The sequence below is a fragment of the Lissotriton vulgaris genome, chromosome 5, assembly GCF_964263255.1.
Source record: "Lissotriton vulgaris chromosome 5, aLisVul1.2, whole genome shotgun sequence".
In the NCBI taxonomy this organism is placed as follows: Eukaryota; Metazoa; Chordata; class Amphibia; order Caudata; family Salamandridae; genus Lissotriton; species Lissotriton vulgaris.
The window spans coordinates 574922844-574943059 of NC_141693.1; positions in this window are offsets into that span (position 1 = coordinate 574922844).

The window sequence follows — 20216 nt, forward strand, 5'->3', positions numbered from 1 at the left end:
CCCCTCCAGTTAAACATAAACAATTATAAGTGAAATTACAATCCCCCTTTCAAACTGCACGGATATATTCAAAAGGGACAGGCCATATTATTCAAGAACATAACAGCAAGAGAGTAGGAATAGATTGTCTCAAGTGCAATAAAGCCCCGGGACCATACGGGATTCCACCAGACCTATTTCGTAACAATCCAGTGGTATGTGCACCAATATTGGTGAGGGTAATAAACGCATCAGTTGCAACAGAAATGCCCCCCTCATGGTCCACAGCAACCATTGTCCCAATATTCAAGAAAGGGGATAGGAATAGCCCACATTGTTACCACCCAATATCCCTTATTGATGTTACAGCTAAGGTTCTGGGCAGAGTGGTGTTGAATATGTTGTCTGAGTGGGCAGAGACCCATGGAATAATAACGATTGTCCAATATGGGTTCCGGACGGGCAAATCCACAGTTGCACAATGTTTAAATCTCTACCTGATCCAGGCAAAGTATACTGTAGCCGAAGATGGGGGGCTCTATCTTGCATTTATGGACCTCACTGCAGCATTCGACTGTGTAAATCGTATAAAACTGTGGAAGCTCCTGGGATCAATGGCAGTGGACCCGGCCTTAATTAATGTACTCATGGCTCTGCACTTTGCCACAATAAGATACACGCAAGAGGGCAAGACTGCAGAGTATTTTACATGTTCAAGCGGGGTCAGACAGGGATGTATTTAGGTTCCTTTTTTATTTATATTATATATTAATGGTCTTGACCTGCCATTAACCGCATTACAAGTTGACTCCCCAAAAGTAGGTTCAAGACCGGTTCCTGTTTTACTTTACGTGGACGATGCGGTCCTCCTTGCTCGTACTCCGAAGGCTTTGCAAATCCTGCTAGATGAGTTTGTGGAATTTATGAATGATTGGGATTTGACATCTAACTTAACCAAATCCTACATAATGGAACAAGAGAAAAGGAGCAGGATGGCAAACTCTTATGTAGTTGCCGGCCTTTTCATTACTAGGCATCTTGTTCAATGAAAAATTGAGTTTTAAACAGTTAGTGGAGAGTAAGTGTCGAGGCATGGTAAAGACCACGGGAGCAATTACATCTTTTGCTCACAGGTTAGGCAAGTGGTCACCGGGGACAATCCTAAAACTGTATAACTCATTCTGTAGCTCAAAAACTCTATACGGAAGTGAGGTGTGGGGTTTTACCAGGACAAGAGAAATACAGAGTGAAGATAACAGGTACTTCATGCGGTTGCTGAGAATCTCCCAAAGTACCCCCTCGTTTATTGTTCATGAGGAGCTGGGGTCTAAGTATGTTTCTGACTTGGTGGCGGTGAAACCCCTCCTGTGCTGGGTGAGCATGTGGTCCAACGAGGAGAGAGGTTTTTAATAGGAAAGTGATTCAAGACTGTCTCTCCCAGGATCATGCATTAAAAATCCCATGGTTAAAATATGTAAAGGATTCCCTTACCACACTGGTAGGGCAGAGTTATTCTCTCACCCGGATAAGGTCAGCTCACAGGATGAAGCTCTTATTAAAGATCAGTTTTTTAAATAGATTGGGGCCCAAAGGGAAGAAAACAAACTGTAAAAGCCCTCAGTCAAAAATCATATTGTAGTTAGGTCGACTCAAAGCATAGAATCTTATTTAACTTGTTACACCACTTACTGGCTGTACCGGCGGTGTATACAGCACCCTCAAAACAAAAAGGGCCCTGTGGCTGCAACAATAAGTCTCCACAGGATACCCTTCACTTTGTGCTCCTGTGTTCGTTTTACTCATTCCCGAGAAGAGTGCATCTTAAGGGGCTTTTACGGAAACATAGGGGCATATTAGCAAGGGCGTTATCGCCGCTTTAGCGGCACGTTTTGCCCATTAGGCCGTGATTTTTTTATCGCCCTATTACCAAGTTGTCGCTAACAGCAGTTAGCGACAGCTTCCAGGCGATAGTGACTGGTTTGGGGCCCTCTTTGCATGTCAGCGATATTTATTGCTAATGACATGCAAAGTGGGCATACCCAAACTGGTAGCGACTGAAAGCAGTCGCTTACACAGCTATCGCCTATTAGCAATACCTGCGATGAGATAAAAAAAACGCACGCTAACCAGCCAGGATTTAACACCTGGTAAAAACCTGACTTAGCCATTATAGTCAATGGGAGCTGGATTTTATGGCTAAGTCCCTTACCTGCCTATTAGCAAGATTTTCCTTAGCGATCGTAATTTTATCGTGGGAAATCCCAAGTTATTGATGGGATTCGGCGCTATCGCTGGATTTTTTATCGCTGTGGAGATAAACGTTGGTAATACTGTGTTATCTCTGCGATAAAATCCAGCGATAGAAGGCGATAAAAAAATCACGCTAAGCGCAGTTTGCGATATTTTTCGCAAGTTGTTGCTAATATGCCCCATAATTTTAAGCAGGTCCGGGAGGCCCTACTTTTTTTAAAACTGTCCCCTGATGCTTTTTCATTATTTTGTGTCACAAATTTTTAAAGATCTGCAGTAAAGCTAAGGAATACAAGGGGAACATAAACGGAGGAGTCCTTCAAGCACCTGGTGGATTACTGGTGATAATGTGTGGTAGACCTTTTAACATTTTTAAATGTTTTCATGATGTCTTAAGATGTTTTTGAGAATTGCTTCTTATAATGACGCGGTGCCTTGGCTGCCCAAGATGATTATTTTACTGCTTTGCTGCGCTGATGGATGTGTATCTTTTATGGTCATATTTTTGATATATGGCGAATAAAGATTATTATTAATATTATTATTATTATTATTATTATTATTATTATTAATATTATTATAACTTAACAGCAAATTGGAAGAAGCTGACCTTCTTGTTGTGTTACATGTTAAGTGGGCTGTTCGAAATCGTTCCAATTCAGTCATTGTGCTGTCAAATGACACGGCTGTTAATATTGTGCTACTTAGATTTGTTGCAATGTTCATAAGTCAAGGATTGTCGGAGTTATGGATAACTTATGGAACAGACGAAAAAATACTCTAAATCCCACTTCATATTCTGTACAAGTAACTTGAACCAGAGATAGCCAGTGTTCTTATCAAGACACATATTCTTATGGGTGATGATACTATGAGCAAAATTGGAACAAAGCTTGGCGCTGTAACTGCTGAACCTGTGAAATTTCTAAAAGGATTTGCTGAGACAGAAAAAGACTGTGATTTTAAAGATATCTTGTGCTGTGTGGAAAATGAATTCTGAGTTTCACACATTTGATGGTCTTCAGTATAGTAAGTTCAAGAGATCAGTCCTGCTAACTGAACTTTCATCGACTTCATATTCTATGTGTGGACACATTAAATGTGCATTCTACTTGATCAGAAAATGTGTAATCGTTTTGGATCATGAATATGTAGAGAAAGAGCCATGTGAATTTGGATGGGAAGAATTTGATAGGGTGCTAAAACTAAGGCTTCTACCCAAACAACTTACACGTACATGTACTTGCAAAACCTGCACTACAAAGAGATGTTCCTGTCAATATGATCTTCTCAAATGCTCAACATCTGCAAATGTGCCACAAGTGATTTGTGAAACAAATAAATAAAGTGAACTATGAAAATGTGTGTAAAACAGGAGTGATAAACATGTTTTTTCCTATTCACATCATAAACATTATTTAGTACATACATACATAAAAGGATTAAAAGACCATTAATATTTGTTTCAGTCCTATATATGTTGCTTCTTCCTCTATTATTGCCTGCCATGTGGAAAAATGACAGAAGGGTTTCTCTGAGGAGCATTTTCTGTCCCTAAAAACCTGCGTGATACCCAAAACCTTTGTTTTGACACAAAATATAGTGGATAGGTCTCATGGTTCCTGAAATATTACATCATCACTGCAGCACATTCAGCATTTTTTTTAAATGTTATCCAGAAGAATGTGGCCCAGATCAGCAATGTCTACCTAAGTGAAATTGTTTCTTTCTTGATCTAAAAACAAAAATAAAAAATGAAAAACTCTGGACAAGAATTTTTTTACTGAGGTATATCAGGGGGCAGGATTAAAAGTCTTAATGCAAGATACATGCACCTCTAACAAAAGCTACTTGAAATACATTGGCCACCAATTTCGTTTTTCTTCAGTTATATTAGGATGTTGCATTGTGAACGTTTTTGTTGGATTAAACATTTTTCATCCATAATATTGTTATATACTCTACTTTTAATGTGAGAGGATTTATCTCTCAACCTGCCTGATTTTCTCAGGTTACTACTTAAAGGATAGTTTTGGTGTACAAACCAGAGTAAATATCACCTGTGTAACTCGAGGAAGAGCTGCATTATGTATTTTGATGTACTTCCATCTTGAGCATAAAGTGGTAAGAAATATGTCGCCTAAGCTATAGGTTACATGCCTGATGTCTGACCCTATGAGATATCTTTAAATTGAGGGATAGTGTTTCTCTCAGAGACCTGCACATGTAAGAAACTGAGGGGTAGTTTTACTTTCATATGCTTGAGCATGCAAGATAGATGTAGCCCAAGAAAACCCTTTGCTATTAGAGACCAGAGTCTGTTATTTATGTGTAAGTTGAGGGATAGTATTGCTGGCTGTGGTAGAATTTCAGTATGAGGGTTGAGTCTGTGGCATCCGTGTAGCATGGGGAATTGGTCTTCTCTCTATTATCTCAGCTTGTACAATCTCTGCAAACCGAGGGATAGATCGGATGCATGAGTGTAGATCTCTGCAACCCCAGGAGATGAGACCTGAATATGCAACCTCTACGTGTGTAACTTTAGGGATACCTTTCCTGTGTGAAGCCTGAGCCTGTGTTAGGATCTATGCAATCAGGGATATTGTTTTGCAATTGAAAAGTTGTAATGTGTATTTGAGTTATATGAACACATGTCTATTTTCTAATCATAATCAATAACGTCTTTCGTGACCCCAAGTAGCTCTTTCTCAAAACAGTGTATACTGATAAATGTTTAAGAAATGGTAACAAGCAGACCAGAATGTGCTTGAGAAGGCTGCACTACTTTCTTTAAAAAAGAAAATCCTTAACACCTTTCTTCAGTTTAAGTTCACTAAGGTTAAATTCTGTCTCCTGTGTTTGATGAGCTGAGGTAGTAGCCCTTTAAGAAGAAAGACTCTTCTGAATTATAACCCTTCTTCCTTACCCAGGGTAGTATCTTGGACATGGGCAACTTGTACAATTGAATAAATCTTCATTGTCAAAATAGGAGTCCTCAAAGTATAGTTGTACGCACTGCCCAAATTGTTCTTAAAATTGGACAGCCTGTGAACTGGCCTATGAGGATGTTCATGAACTGAAATGGTTGATAAATTCAAAGGTAGTTTGAAAAGGGGCTCCCAAAATATGTTATGGCTAGGGCCCGAATATCCTTAAGCTGTCTCTGCTCAACATTGGCTATATGATATCCTGTTGCAAGAGGTTTTGATTTCCATATTAACCTCTGCTAAATGTTTTAATACATAATTATTTAGTGATGTGCAACACGTTTGACGTTGTCATCAATATGGACACATATTTGTTTATAGTTTAGCTTACTAAGACCATGAAAATGTTTTGGAAACAATTAAATTGCATCTGGTCATTCAAATCTTTCACTTTGAGAATAAAGTCGAAAGAACACATCAATTATGCCACGTTTTACGGAAGTCTGGGCATTCAATAGGCACCCTGTATTTGTCCCTGCCAAAATGGCAAAAAAAAAGTTACATCACCTTTCTGGACACCATGGGAAATTATACTACAGTGTAGTCCTTGCAGGCAAGTAGTATGTGAGAGCCTCAGAGGCAGATCTTAAAGATGGTCAGCTATGTAAAAATACTACTGGGTAACTTGTCAGATGTGGAAAATACAATTCATACATTACAAACATTTATATTATATTAATGGTACGTATAATTACAAATATTGCTCTATTTTGTATTTCAATCAGTGATACACAGATTGATATGTGTCTGGTTTGAATTCTAAACTGGAGGTACCCTATTTGCACAACTGTCACAAGTTTTCATATTGTTGATGTTACATAAAAAGTCATCAGTGCACTTTTTACGTTGAGCAAATGTCTCTTCTTTTCACTGTTTCCTTCTTTTAGCATGATATTCCTATCACTGAATTCAATGTATGAGGCTTCATCTCCCACAGCTCTTTCCTTCTCTTTTTACTCTCTAGCCATTTTGTTCTTGTCTGTTCTGACACCCTTGTTCTACAGGTCACTCTTCAGTGAAGTGTAGGAAAATGTGACCTTTGTGGTGTCACCCCATGTTTTGCTAGATTGTATGGCTGGTTTTAGGACTCTCCCAGCGGGACACTGCTATCCAGTTTCCAGTGCATGTGCTCTGACTCCTAAAGCATGTAAAATTGGTTATACTCCTAATTGGCATATTTAACTTACATATAATTCAGTAGCATATTGTACAAAGCATAGCCAGGGCCTGTAGGTTAAATGTCACAAATGGACCGCAGCATTAATTTTACTTCCTTTAGAATGACATTGCAAAACATGACTGCAGGCATACCACTGTAGCTTTGTCTGTGCACTTTTAAAACTGCAAATTTAACATAATAAAATGACCTATTTTAATATGCCTGTGTAGTCCTTTTAAAAATTAATAATTCATCACTAAGTAGGCTTAAATGCCCAATAAGGCCTGCCTGGTATTTAAAGGAAGGACATGTAAATGATTAATGTAATGCATGTCCCTACAATGACAAGACCCAGAAGCTATTTTAATTGCAGCAGGTTTAGCTATTCAATAGTAAAGCATTGAGATATAATATTAAAATGTAATAATGTTATCCCAGCCCTGGGAAGAAACACCTACAAAGATAATTCTTGGATTAAAAAAATATATTTTGTAGGAGTTCAATTTATTGGTAACATAGGATTTATACCAAATATTTTACAGCAGGTATTTTTTTTAAAAAGTCACACAAACGTTGATGGGAGAATGCTTTCACTAAGTCTAACTACTGGCAATTACTAAGGATAGCAATATAACCCATTCTTCACATGCCGATCATGCACTCGCAGATTAGATCCACCCATAAGCAAATCAGTCTTGACCTTGCTCCAGACATGGGTCAAGTGCTCACTGTAAACTGGGCCCTAAGTCAGAAGGTAGAGCGTCTTTCCTGAATGAACTAGTTTCTACATTCAACCTGCACTCCATCACAGTCAGCTTTAAATCATACCTAGGACCTGGTCAAGAAGAATCAGATGGCTGTGGCTGGCTCTTAGAGCTTTTGGCACTATTTTAATTCAAAACTAAAAAATGTATATCTCCCGTTCCATTTATTGGATTTTTGGGGCACATGTATCAAGCTTTTACTTGTCGCAAATGGGGTAATTCGCTCAATCGGCCCGTTTGCGACCAGTAAAAAGCCATTTCTGATGCATCAAACCTAAATGCAATTGCAAAATAGGGAATTGCAATTTTTGCAATTATCTATTTTGCGAATGCATTCACGGAATCACAATTTGAGATTCTCTAAATGCAATGCATGAAGGATTTTATAAATATGACTTTGCAGTCACAAATGCAAATCCTTAGAAAAATGTACAAAAATAAAATGTTCAAAGTGCCACGTGGCGCACACGCATGCACTTAAGGCATGTGTGTGCGCCACATGTGCACACTTACCTTTTTGAGGGGTGCAACAGGGAGGCCTTAGGCCCCCTAGCACCCTTGCAATTGCATTCACAATTCCCCTTCATTCCTTTGGGACTCTAGGCCCATAGGAATGAATGAGGATGCATTCTCTAATAGCGATTCACAATTTGCGATTCTCTATTAGGGAATGTGTTGAAATCGCTATTTCTTTTGCGATTCCTACATGCATAAGGAATTGCGACTCCTAAATAGCGATTCCTTAAGAAACGCTATTAAAAAATTGCAATTCCTTATCTTGATGCATGTGGCCCTTCGTCTTTTGGTGTCATTTTGTTCACTAGGTTATTCTCTATATTAATTGGAATGGGAATCATATTGTGTTGTTTTTTTACTTTAACTGCTTTGGTACTTCTAACTGCTATACATAGTTTCTTAAGTTTAGCCTGCCTGCTGTGGGTCATAGCTACCACAAGGTGAGCTCAGATTTAAATTGCTGAAAACTTTACTACACTTAACAAGAATATTGACCGTATTTCTTCGATGGACGCCATGCACCTCTAATAATAGTCCACTTTCCCACAATGGTGTTCAGCAATAGGATCATGGACATTTGTTTAGCAGTACCATTCAACTATCTGGTTGCAAATTAAAAATGCTTAAATTGAAAATGTATGGCGATGACGCATTGGCTTTTCAAGATACAGCAGACTCACATCATACCATGTTTATACTGTGAGTTCACAGTTTATATTTGGCCTTTTTCTCACTGTTGTTTGAGATACAGAAAATGTTTGGCATACACAATCAATAAAGATGGCTCACATTTTTTAGCCACAATGCTAGTCATGGGGTTTGATATAATCAAAGAGTTTCTTAACATGTATCACCCATATTGACTGTATCACTTATTGCACATTAGCATATGATTAATTTGTGGGTATTACTTTCAATAGAGTTTTTGTGGAGGATTTATGCATTAATATTTAGGAGTCTCACGTTATGCATGTGGATTTCACATAGTGAAGTATTCTAATAATTTCATTCTGTTGATGATGCTTTTTGATGGTTCTAATGTGACTTTTCTATATATTTTAGTTACCCCGTAAAAATGGCTTATGCCTGAAATGCATTGTGTTTATACTATCATCGTAATTTATGACAGATTATGAAGTATCACATGCTGCCGAAATCATCCTGGTTTGGCATTTCATTAGCATTTGTATCATGGAAACACTACACGTCTGAAGTAGTATTCAAGCAAAAAATTTAATAAATAAGCAATTAATTAAATATGAAAAAAGTGAAGCACAAATGTCAAACTTGAAGCTAACAGCTAATAGGACAGGCCTATCGTTTTATATGTGGTCTCTGTCCAGACTGTGGAGTCTCTGTCGTCATAATCCTGCTATTAGCTTGAAGTCTGAGAATAGTAAAAACTAGTAAAGTTACACAAAATGTAAATTTACCTTTGTGAATCAGGCCCTTACGAAGAAAAGCAACACAAAGGTATAACAAACAAGTAGCAGAAACTCAAATGCAATGATGATATTATTGATGCAAACAGGCTACAGAGAGGTCCGTTTGAGAAGCTGTGGTCTATTACTAGTTTCTATATGTCAATAAATTTCTTCTGGCCTATTGATTATTACTATTGTTTTTATCTCTTGTGCTTAGTCATACCAGTCATTCAGAGGATGCTTGGATCTCGTAAGAACCAAGTAACTGATAGTGAAATTTGGAATGTTCTATATAATCTAGATGTTTTTTCTTCCATTCATTTTATAGGTGCAGTGATGGATAACAATATTGGATTCATTTGTTCTCTCAGCATAATAAACATCCTGTCACCGGTCTTGCAATGAACTTCTGCATGGCCATCATTCAATGCCGGTGCCTTCTTTTTCTGCTACCACTATACTACATTGGCTATTGGGTTGTGTTTTTCTCAATTTCTCTGTTGGGTCTGCTAATGTGATCTTGGTTTCATCAATGATGTCATTTAACATGCTATGAGTGATGTAATATGTGTGATCATAATCAGTGAATGGACAGGACACAATTTATAGTAGCTCAATGAACCATAACTGGTGAATGTAAGTGTTTCTTTTTGTTATTTGAGTGTTTGTTTTTTACTAATAACTGTAGTTAAATCTTTGGTATTTTTTCAGTAAATGTCTAGGTTTTCTTTTTTTATTGTAAGCTAAGAACTTCATACCAGGTCAAACTATAGCATCACTTTAAACTTTAGTTTTATTTTCAGAGAATATCTAGGGCTCTTTATTGATAGGGAAGATCATACCATGACTATAACGTCTATTTAAAGATTGCTTCTTTTCAGTGACTTTCTAGGATTTATGAACATTTTCAGCTAATAACTTCAGTGCTCACAGCCTTCAGCCATTCCTTAGTTTCAGTGGGTTGGCACTGGTCCAGCCCCTGCTGGCAGGGCCAGACTGGGAACCCAAACCGGCCCGGCAAAGTGCTCGGCCGGCCCCCCCTCCCCACCTCCCGGGGGAGGGGGGGCGGCCGCGCTCTCTGCCAGGGCCGGTTTTCGGCCGATTTTGTTACAGGGCCGTTTTTCAGCTATGCTGCAAAAACGGCCCTGTAACAAAAACAGCCCCCAGGGGCCCCATACCGGCCCCCACCCCTGCGACCCACCGGGGGCTTGCCCGGTGCCTGCAACGGCCAGTCCGGGCCTGCCTGCTGGTGGCCAACCCACTGTAGCCTGCCCTCTGAGGTCAGCTTGCTACCCCTGTTCACCTCCTGCATGCCCTTTTTTCTACATCTGCATACATCGTCCCCCATCAGCAGCCCCTTGTGATCAGCTAACCCCATCCCTCTTGACTTTCATGGTCTGTTATGTTACAATGGCCCCTCCCACATGCCTTCCATGGTCTGCTATACTACCACTCCCACTCCTACCAGCCCTGCATGATCCATTGTGTTGCTATTGCCTATCCCACCTGCCCTTCATGGTTAACGTGTTGCCCCTGCTGCCTTCTGTGTCTATTGTCTGAGTCTGTACTGCTATCTCTCTCTCTTCAGCCTTCATTGGTCAGTTAGCGTGCTCCTACTCCCTTACTCCTCCCATCCATTGCCCATTATGCTGCCACTACTCTTCCAGCCTGCCCTGAATAGTTTGCTTGCTACTCCTGCCTCCCTCCTCCCACCCTCTCATGTCCATTTACACAGGAACCATGTCCCTAAGTCCTCCAATGGCTGCCACTTTACATATTTTTCAGGTTGTGACCAGCAATTTAGGATTGACTAGTCCCTTTCAAATTTGACAATCAGAGCATCTATGGACACAAACTATCCAGATAACTTTTCATTGTGAACCTTAATTCCTCAAAACCTACTGAGCAGATTTACACCAAATCACAATAGCATGCTTTCTGAGCAAAGATGTAGTTTTTTGCTAAAGTTGGTGTAATTCCGTACAGCCATTTTGGCTGTGGCACTATTCAAATTTCCCTATGTAATTTGCATGGGGAAATTGTGTTTTGGGATCCCCCACTTTTTCTTGGCCCAAGCTTGACAGATCACCCATCAACTTTCAACGAAAGATTTGCGGTGAATTAACTATTTTTTGTAAAGTTTAATGATGATTCACCAAATGACACTAAAGATATTAGCAAAACAAAAAACGACACTGTATATATTTTTTTTACCCCAGTACAGTCTTGTATCTTGGACTCGGCTACCACTATATTGGCTGGTATCTTAGTATATAACCCTCCCAATGCTTTAACGTCATCATTAGCCACTTTGTTGCACGTGATAGCCGACTTTTCCCTTAGACATTCTCACTTTACGGTACTAGGAGATTTTAACTTACATGTTGATAATTCCTCCTGTCCACAAGTGTCTCATTTAATCTAGACCATGCAAGGACTAACGTTGTCCCAATTAGTTCAGGGCTCGACCCACATAGCAGGTCATACTCTTGACTTGATATTCACAAATCATCCTGGTATCACAACCCTCCTCTCACTTCCCCTTACCTGGTCGGATTATTTCCTTCTTCCTTTGGATCTTACTATCCCCTCACTGCCCCTACCCTCAACTGTGAATGGGGAAATAGGGAGAAAATGGCATAAAGTCACTTGTGATGCCATTGATCCTCACTTCTCTTACCAGTTTGATCCTCTTTTTAAGGATCTCAACGAAGAAGTGGCGAAATACAATTCCGCTCTCTTAGCTGCTATTGATGATATCTCCCCATCAATTCCTATCACCTCTACTAGATCTAGGCCCTCTGCCCCTTGGTACTCCCCCGCTTTGCGAGAGTAAAAAAGCCGCTGTAAACAGTTGGAACGCAAATGGCGCCAGACATATGATTCTGAGTCTAAAGTAATTTATAGGACTGCCCTGAACAAATTTCAAAAATTAAAACGGTCCACTATGAGAGACTTTTATACCCAGCAAATCAAGAATGCTGAGAATTCTACCAGAATCCCTTTTAAGATAGTGAAGGACTTTGTTAACCCTCCCGCTATGATGGCTCAGAGTTCTCCTAGCCAGGCTCTTTGCAATGGGCTATCTGACTTTTTTCAGGATAAAATTACTAAATTATCCTCCTCATTCAAACCAGTTCTGCCCCCCCCCTTCGACCGGTGACACTGATTCTCAGAAAGTTTCATTGAATTCCTTCAAAGAGCTTACTCCTGAGATTGCCACAAATCTACTTATCCAATGCAAATCAGGATCGCCACTTGATACAGCTCCTGCTAAGGTGATGGGCAATCTTGCCCCTGTATTGATCAGCCCTCTCCTTTCAATTTGGAATACCTCGTGGACCCTTTGCTGGATTGGACTTCGTGCTACAGGGACCTTTGCTCTTGGACTACTGGTTCTGGGCTGCTGACCTGCTTCTACACCACTGCTCGCCGGACCGCTTCGCGGTTCCCGCTTCGCAGGGGAAGCTGCTGGGGAATCTGTGGAGCTGCTGTGCTGACAGAGGAGTGTTGGGGCATCTGCTCAGGGCTGCGAGCGTTTTGCAGGGACTACATCTCCCAGGAGTCCATGCCTGGCCAATTTAGATCACCTGGCCCGCTCTCCCTGTTAGCCCCACCCCCTGTGCACAGATCATGTAAAAGGGACTCCCTGCCTCTCACCTATGGGACCCTTTGCTGGATTGGACTTTGTGCTAGTGGGACCTTTGCTCTTGGACTCCTGGTTCTGGGCTGCTGACCTGCTTCTAGACCACTGCTCGCCGGATCCGCTTCGCGGCTCCCGCTTCGCAGGGGAAGCCGCCGGGGAATCTGTGGAGCAGCTGTGCTGACAGAGGAGTGTTGGGGCATCTGCTCAGGGCTGCGAGTGTTCTGCAGGGACTACATCTCCCAGGAGTCCCTGCCTGGCCAATTTAGATCACCTGGCCCGCTCTCCCTGTTAGCCCCGCCCCCTGTGCATCACACCTAACCTATAATAGTGGTGTCTACTTCCGCTGCGCGGGAGTACGCGGGAGTGTCCCGGGAGAAGCCCGGGACAAGGGCGGGACCATCTGCGGCCGTCAGGGGCCGAAGGAGGCCGGGCTGGGCCTACCCTCTAACATTGTGCCTTTATTTTACATGATATAGTCGGTTATCAGGAAATACCTGGTGTTTGCATATATATTATTGTTAATCCTATAGTTTCTTGACTGTGAAGTATGTCTTTGAACTCAAACCCAACTGCTCTGATCCCCACTCAGGCCGAGGCGGGGCCAGTTATCCTGGGCCCTTTAGACAAATATTTCAGTCGGGCAACCCAAGATATTGACAAAGAAATAGCTTTGGCCGAGAGGCGCGCCGAGCGTAGGTTATCCATTGAACTCCTTAAAATTCCCTTAGAGAAAAGGCCACCCCAAGGTTTCCCTGCATTGGCATTGGTTCCTCCCTTGTCATCTTTAACCCTGCCAGTTGTATTGGAAACGCCTTATGCCTTTCCCCCTTCACCAGAGCTGTTGGCTGGCTCGTCTGTGGGCTCCATTGAGCCTATTTTTTCGCCCACCTCGCACACATTAACAACCAGTTCACCTACAGTGCAGGTGATTACTGCCCAGGCGGGTGTGCCCATTTCGTCCCCAACCTCGCCCTTAACAACAACTGGTTTATTTCTAGGGCAGGTGACTACCGCCCAGTTAAGTGTGTCAGCTCACATTGATAAAACTAAACCAAGTATTAAAAGGAAAAGAAGTGCTGCCCCGAAGAAGTGTACTCTTTCCAAACACCCAAAATAAATAAGGAAGGTTGGAGTAGCCCTGCGTCCTTCTAGTGAGTCTATTGGGGCTGCCCCTGGTGGGGAAGACCCTACTAAGGATGGAGTTGTTTCGGTTAGTCCTGCATCTAATACGAATGTCCCTTCGGCGATGGGATTAGCTGAGACATTATCTTCCGCTCCAGCTCTGCTTCTCGAGTTGGAAAGGTTGATGAGGTCTCTCCTGAACCCTATCGAGGAACGAGTTAAAAAACTAGCTGATCGATTAGATCATTTTGAGCAGGCAACCCTAGATAACTTCTTATCTACCAAAGTCCTAATCAAGTCCCAACCCAGGACTGGGGGAAGTACCAACTCTTTGAAACCAAATGTCCAGGCCAATGGTGTGTCCATTGTAGTGCCCCCTCCGCCTATAGTTAGCATTGCTAGCAAGCCTCAGTCGAAGGGCCAAACCCCTAAGACTAACTCAGTTTTGTTGGACCGCCCAAGTAGTAATACTAGCAAACAAACCAAGCTGCCTGATACCATGGCTATGGGTAACAAGGAGAGTTCTAAAAATGGTAATCCTGTCTTTAATGGTTCACAGCCTTTACCAAGTAGCTTAAAACCCCGTTCTGGTGTCCCAGTTAGGGGTAACAAAGACAGTTCCAATATCAAAAACACTGCATTGAGTTGTTCCCAGCCCCTACCAAGCATCTCAACAACATGTCCTGCCGCTCCTGATATAAGCCGGCGTACTAACCTCCCGGTGAGAGCTCCGCGTAGGATACCTCCCAAGAATCTCACCCCGGACTCTTACCCCTATGTGGTTGTCCTCACTAATGTACCACCTCTGTTGGCTGGGCAAAGAGAGTCCTTCCAGATGCTAAAGAACAAGGTAATGCACTGGTTGAAGGCAAATAGACCATTGCCCGGGGAAGTGGACGGGCTGATTATTGGAGTGAGAAGAACAGATTGGATAGATTGCACTCCTAAGAACCTGGGGGGGAGTGTATAGTTGTTAACTTTCAAGATCCTAGGGTGGCACGTTTGATTACGAAGCAAAATTGGGGCCCAAGTAGTGGTGGAATTGGTGTTGTTGATCTTACATTGTTTTACTCAAGACCAACAGGTATACAATTTGGAATGATCAGTGAACCTGGTTGTTTTAATAATTTGCCCTCCCAAGGGTTTGCACCTTTTACTGTATCCTCTCAACGGGGCAACTTCCATAACGGATTAATGTATAATCAGTCTGAAGTAATGAATGATCTAGGGTGGAGCTATTGACCAAGTTCCGATTACTGCCAGAACAACAGGGAAAGTATGTCCCGTAGGGAGATATGTGGGAAACCTGTGTTAACTGTTTTGTCCAAAAATGTGGTATCAAATGAAATGAGAACTTGTGGGGAGACTATGATTTTGGATGAAACTTGTGGGGAGGGTATTCCTACTTCCGGGGACTCCGAAAGAGAGGTATCAATTATATTAAGTACCGTGGACACCCAGGAGGTTGATCATAGCATGGAGGATACCACCCGAGGGAGGGGGGATGGGCGAAATGGAACTAGGGTGTCATGTACAGGAGAGTTATCTATGGACAGCCCCGGGAAGCTCCTCTCATGGAACATCGCGGGGCTGAACAGTAAGCTGACGTCCCAAAATTGGATTGATTTCATTAATGGTTTCAATCTCTGTTTATTCCAGGAGACGTGGGCTTGCGACCCTATATTTCATCCTGGTTATTTACATTTTTCAATTCCAGCCATTAGAGGTTCTAGGGGCCGACCGATAGGAGGCCTGACTATTTGGGTTAGGCAATGCCTTCAGTTGACAATCAAAGTGGTGGATCTGGGTTGTAAAGACATCCAAATGTTAAGAATAACCTCAGAAAAGCGTGGATGGATAGATTTGTATAACATTTATGCTAGGGGTAGTACCATTGGGAGCTCTCCCATTTTAGAGGCACTGTCCACTTCCTTGGAATCTCAGTCTTTGGGTAACAAAGTTGTAGTAGCTGGTGACCTAAATAGGACCTTTGAACCATTGAATAGTTTGGACGATCCCCTAGGGCATGAAGAAGATACACAGTGGGGTGTTCCGACTTTACATCTGGTTCCTGTCAAGCGATGGACGAAAGATATATTACAACTGAATGCCATCTGCTTGGAACATGGTTTGAGAGCCCTAAATTGGAGGACGAAGGGCGACAGGGAAGGTGCTTGTACATTCGACAATGGTCATGGTCAAAGTCGGATAGATTATGTCCTTTGCAGCCTTAACTTTGACAGTTGGTATGTGACATGAAAATTGAGGGTAGACTAGAAAGTGACCATAATCCCCTCTGTGTGTCTCATGATTGGTGGGTGGCCACATCAGGGAACCCCCAATTAAGTAATGGCCTAATGCCTACTATGGCCAATGACATGCGCAGACTTAACTGGCCGAGGGTACTAGCGAATGCAGAGGCTATGAACTTTATAAGTTCTGAAGTGGATACTGCAATCGCTGCTATGGAGGCTGCAAATCCTGTAACCCCAGGTTCAAGGGAAATAACGGACATACATAACAAGCTCTTTTCCATTCTAAAACCGCATTTTTTGAGGTCCAGTAATACAAACAGGAAAAAAATACCTAAACCAGCTAGTTGGTAAAACACCAGTGCAGGGAAGCCAGGCTAAGCTTGGGATATGCAATTAGGAATAGGGATAAGGTAGCGATTGGTGAGGCCAGGAAGCACTATAAGGCTTGTGTATTACTGGCAAAAAAAACATGGGATGAAAACCACTGGGCTGAGCTAAAGGAGGCCGCAGGGGCGAAGGATTCCAGGTTGTTCTGGAATATTGTCAAGTGGGGTAGAGGAGGACTTCCAAACAAACCTGATAACAATGTCGCAGAGGGTGCCTGGGTGGATTATTTTGAACCGCAGTACGCTGAGTCAACGGAGTTTAATGAGGTGAAGGTAGTTTCAGCTGTATTCCCCACAGGGAATTTATTTTCCATCAAAGAAACTGAAGCTGCAATAGGCGCTGCCAAAGGGGGAAGGGCCCCGGGTTTAGATGGGATACCCTCTGATGTTTTTATAAATGACAAGGCGAGGTGGGCTAGGTATATATTTCTCCTAGGAAATGCAATTGCAAAGGGAACAGTAGTCCCGGAATTATGGAAGGCAGCAACTATTATACCCATATATAAAAAAGGAGATCGTCCCTTCCGGCCAATGATAGGCCGATAAGCTTGATTGCCACTATCCAAAAAGTGGTGGGGAGAATGGTGGTAAACAGGCTAATGGACTGGGTAGATGAGGAAAATGCCCTGTCCCCATATCAGGCTGGATTCTAGTGGGCAACAAGCACCGTCGATCAGGTGTTTCGTTTTGCTCTGCTGCAGTGGGGGACGGTGGTGCTTGGTGAGGGCAGCCTGTATGTCGCTTTTGTTGACTTGCGGGCTGCCTTCGACCTGGTCCCAAGGAGAAAGCTCTGGGCAGTCCTGAGTGATATAGGCCTTCCAGCTGAGTTGCTCTCCCTGATAATGAGGCTACATGAATGTAACTTCGCCAAAGTACAGTGGGGTACGAATGGCGAATCATCTGCCGATTTCCCAATTGGACGCGGAGTACGACAGGGGTGTGCTATGGCCCCCTGCTTTTTTCCCTTTTTATTAACGGAATTGTGGCTAGGATGCTGGATGCCAGTGTCGACGCACCCTCGTTGGCGGGCGTCAGGGTTCCGATCCTCATGTTCGCCGATGATTCGTTGGTTTTATCTAAAACACCAGCAGGCTTGCAGCGAGCCCTAAACATCTTTGATCTCTTCTGTGGGGAACATGGCCTGGAAGTTAACATGGGTAAGACCAAGCTGATGGCCTTCTCATCTAAGCGTAGACCCCGGCCCAAAATACTTTTGAATAACTGTGAGTTAGAGGCTGTTTCTGTATTTACATATCTAGGGGTACAGATAGCAAATAATCTAAAATGGTCCCAGCATGTTGAAATGGCGGTATTGAGGCACCAACAGATTTCGGGGGTACTCCGGGTGGAACACAAAAAGTCAAAATCAAAGCCCATAAAACCAGTCCTAGCAGTATATGACGCTAAGGCTATTGGGTCTGCTCTATTTGGGGCAGAGTTATGGGGCTTTGATAGGCTTCTCCCTCTACAGATATCGGAGAATAGGTTCCTAAGGGGAATCACAGGTCTCCCCCAGAGTACACCACTGATCCCGCTTGGTCTTGATCTAGGGAGAAGATCAGTTAGTGACCGAGCGTGATTGCGCCCGATCCTCTACTGGAGATGCCTCTGGACTACCCCGGAGATAAGGCACTACGCAGAGGGGTTCCTTGCCATAATTAAAAACTGACATCTTCCACAAAATAGTGTGGTTAAAAAATCTTAGAGCGGCTTTAGGAGACCTTGGACTCTCTAAACTATGGGACAATCCATCTGGAGAATGCTTTCCAAGTAAAAATACAATCAAAAGTGTATATTGGGATTGGATAGATGGTAAACTTTGGAGTAGAACGAGGTCAGATACAATGGCGGGGCGCTTCCTAGAAATCAAACTGTGTCCTATACTGGAACTATATTGGGACAGTATTACAAACCCAGAGGATAGGAAGCTTTTCTTCCAGTTGAGATCAGGTGCCCTCCCTCTGAGATCATTGACGGGTAGGTGGAGGAGTGTAACTACCTCGTCCTGCCCGGTTTGTGGTGCAATTAAGGAAAGCACAGGTCACTTTTTATTTGTGTGCAAATCTTATGCCACCCGAGTAGAGTTTGGCTAACTCCTGTCCGCAGACACCTAGGGACATCCAGGGGTGTTGAGGCACTACGAATCATTTGTACCACCACTGATATGCCTATCGTTTTAGGAACAGCAAAGTATCTGGGGGGGCTTGGTCTATTAGACGGAGGACAATCTCTTCCAATGTAACATAATTAGGGTATCAAGGGATATTTGTGCAAATGTACAAATGTATACTAAATCATTTCTTTTATTGCTCATGTATGTACAAATGTTTTAAATAGTCTTTATAAACAAGGAAAATTTAATTATTATGTATTTTAAATGTATGTTTGTGCTTTTATGAGTATATTCCTCGAATAAAGCCTTGAAATCGTAATCGAATACCTCGTTACGTTCGGGTCAATTCCCCACGGCATGGAAACAGGCAAAGCTAGTCCTGATCTTCAAAAAAACGGATGCGGATCCCTCACAATTCTGTAACTACCGTCCGATTTCTCTTCTCCCGAAGCCAGCAAAAATCCTGGAAAAGGCGGCCCAGAAACAATTGGCAGACTATCTAGAATCCAACAAATTGCTACATGACTCGCAGTCTGGATTTCGAACCGGCTATAGTACCAAAACTGCTCTTTTAGAGGTATCGGAGACTATTCGGGAGTGTGTGGATAGGGGCGAGGAGGCCATGTTGGTTCTCCTCAACCTATCCGCCGCTTTTGATACTGTATCTCATGAAATATTACTGGACCGTCTAGGGCAGTCGGGAATCGGAGGTACTGTGCTGACTTGGATTAGATCTTTCCTCACAGGTCGGTCTCAGAAGGTCTTTTTCCGACCTTTTGAATCAGAGGGTAAACCTCTTCTTTGCGGAGTGCCTCAGGGCTCTGCTCTGAGCCCTCTATTTTTCAACGTCTATCTGGGCCCGTTGGCTACAGTGGTGGAATCTTGGGGGGTCAGAGTGATCTCCTATGCTGATGATACTCAGCTTGTGTTTTCATTTAGAGATCACTCTGACACCAGTTTTACCAATTTTCGCCACTGCCTCAGTAATATCTGCTCCTGGATGGCCTCGAACCACCTTGTATTGAACACCGACAAAACTGAGGTATTATTTTTTAATCAGAAAACCGCGCTGCCTGCTATTCAGTGGTGGCCAACTGTACTGAATCCCCCTCCGGTTCCAGTCCAGACAGCTCGATATTTGGGCTTCCAATTTGATAACGCACTGTCCTGTAAATCTCAAATCACTAAGGTCACATCAGCCTGCTTTGGCAAATTACGCATGATCAGGAAGATTTTCCCTTACCTCCCTCTGGATTCCTGTAAGACCATTGTTCATGCCCTGTTCACTTCACATTTAGATTATGCCAACAGTCTCTATGCGGGCGCTCCCCTCTACCAAATTGAACGCCTACAAATAGTACAAAATGCCGCTGCAAGACTGATTGGCAATATTCCTTTCCACCACTCGGTTGCTCTATACCGGAAAAAACTGCACTGGCTCCCCATTGCCCGCCGCATCCAGTTTAAAGCTTTGATTCTGGCCTTCCGTGCCCTTAACGGGTTAGGCCCTGGATATTTGAGAAAGAGACTTAAACTATCCCAATCTGTCAGATCTCTGAGATCAAATAGCCTACGCCTCCTGGTGGTACCCAGATTTCGTCGTGCCAGGAGTGGG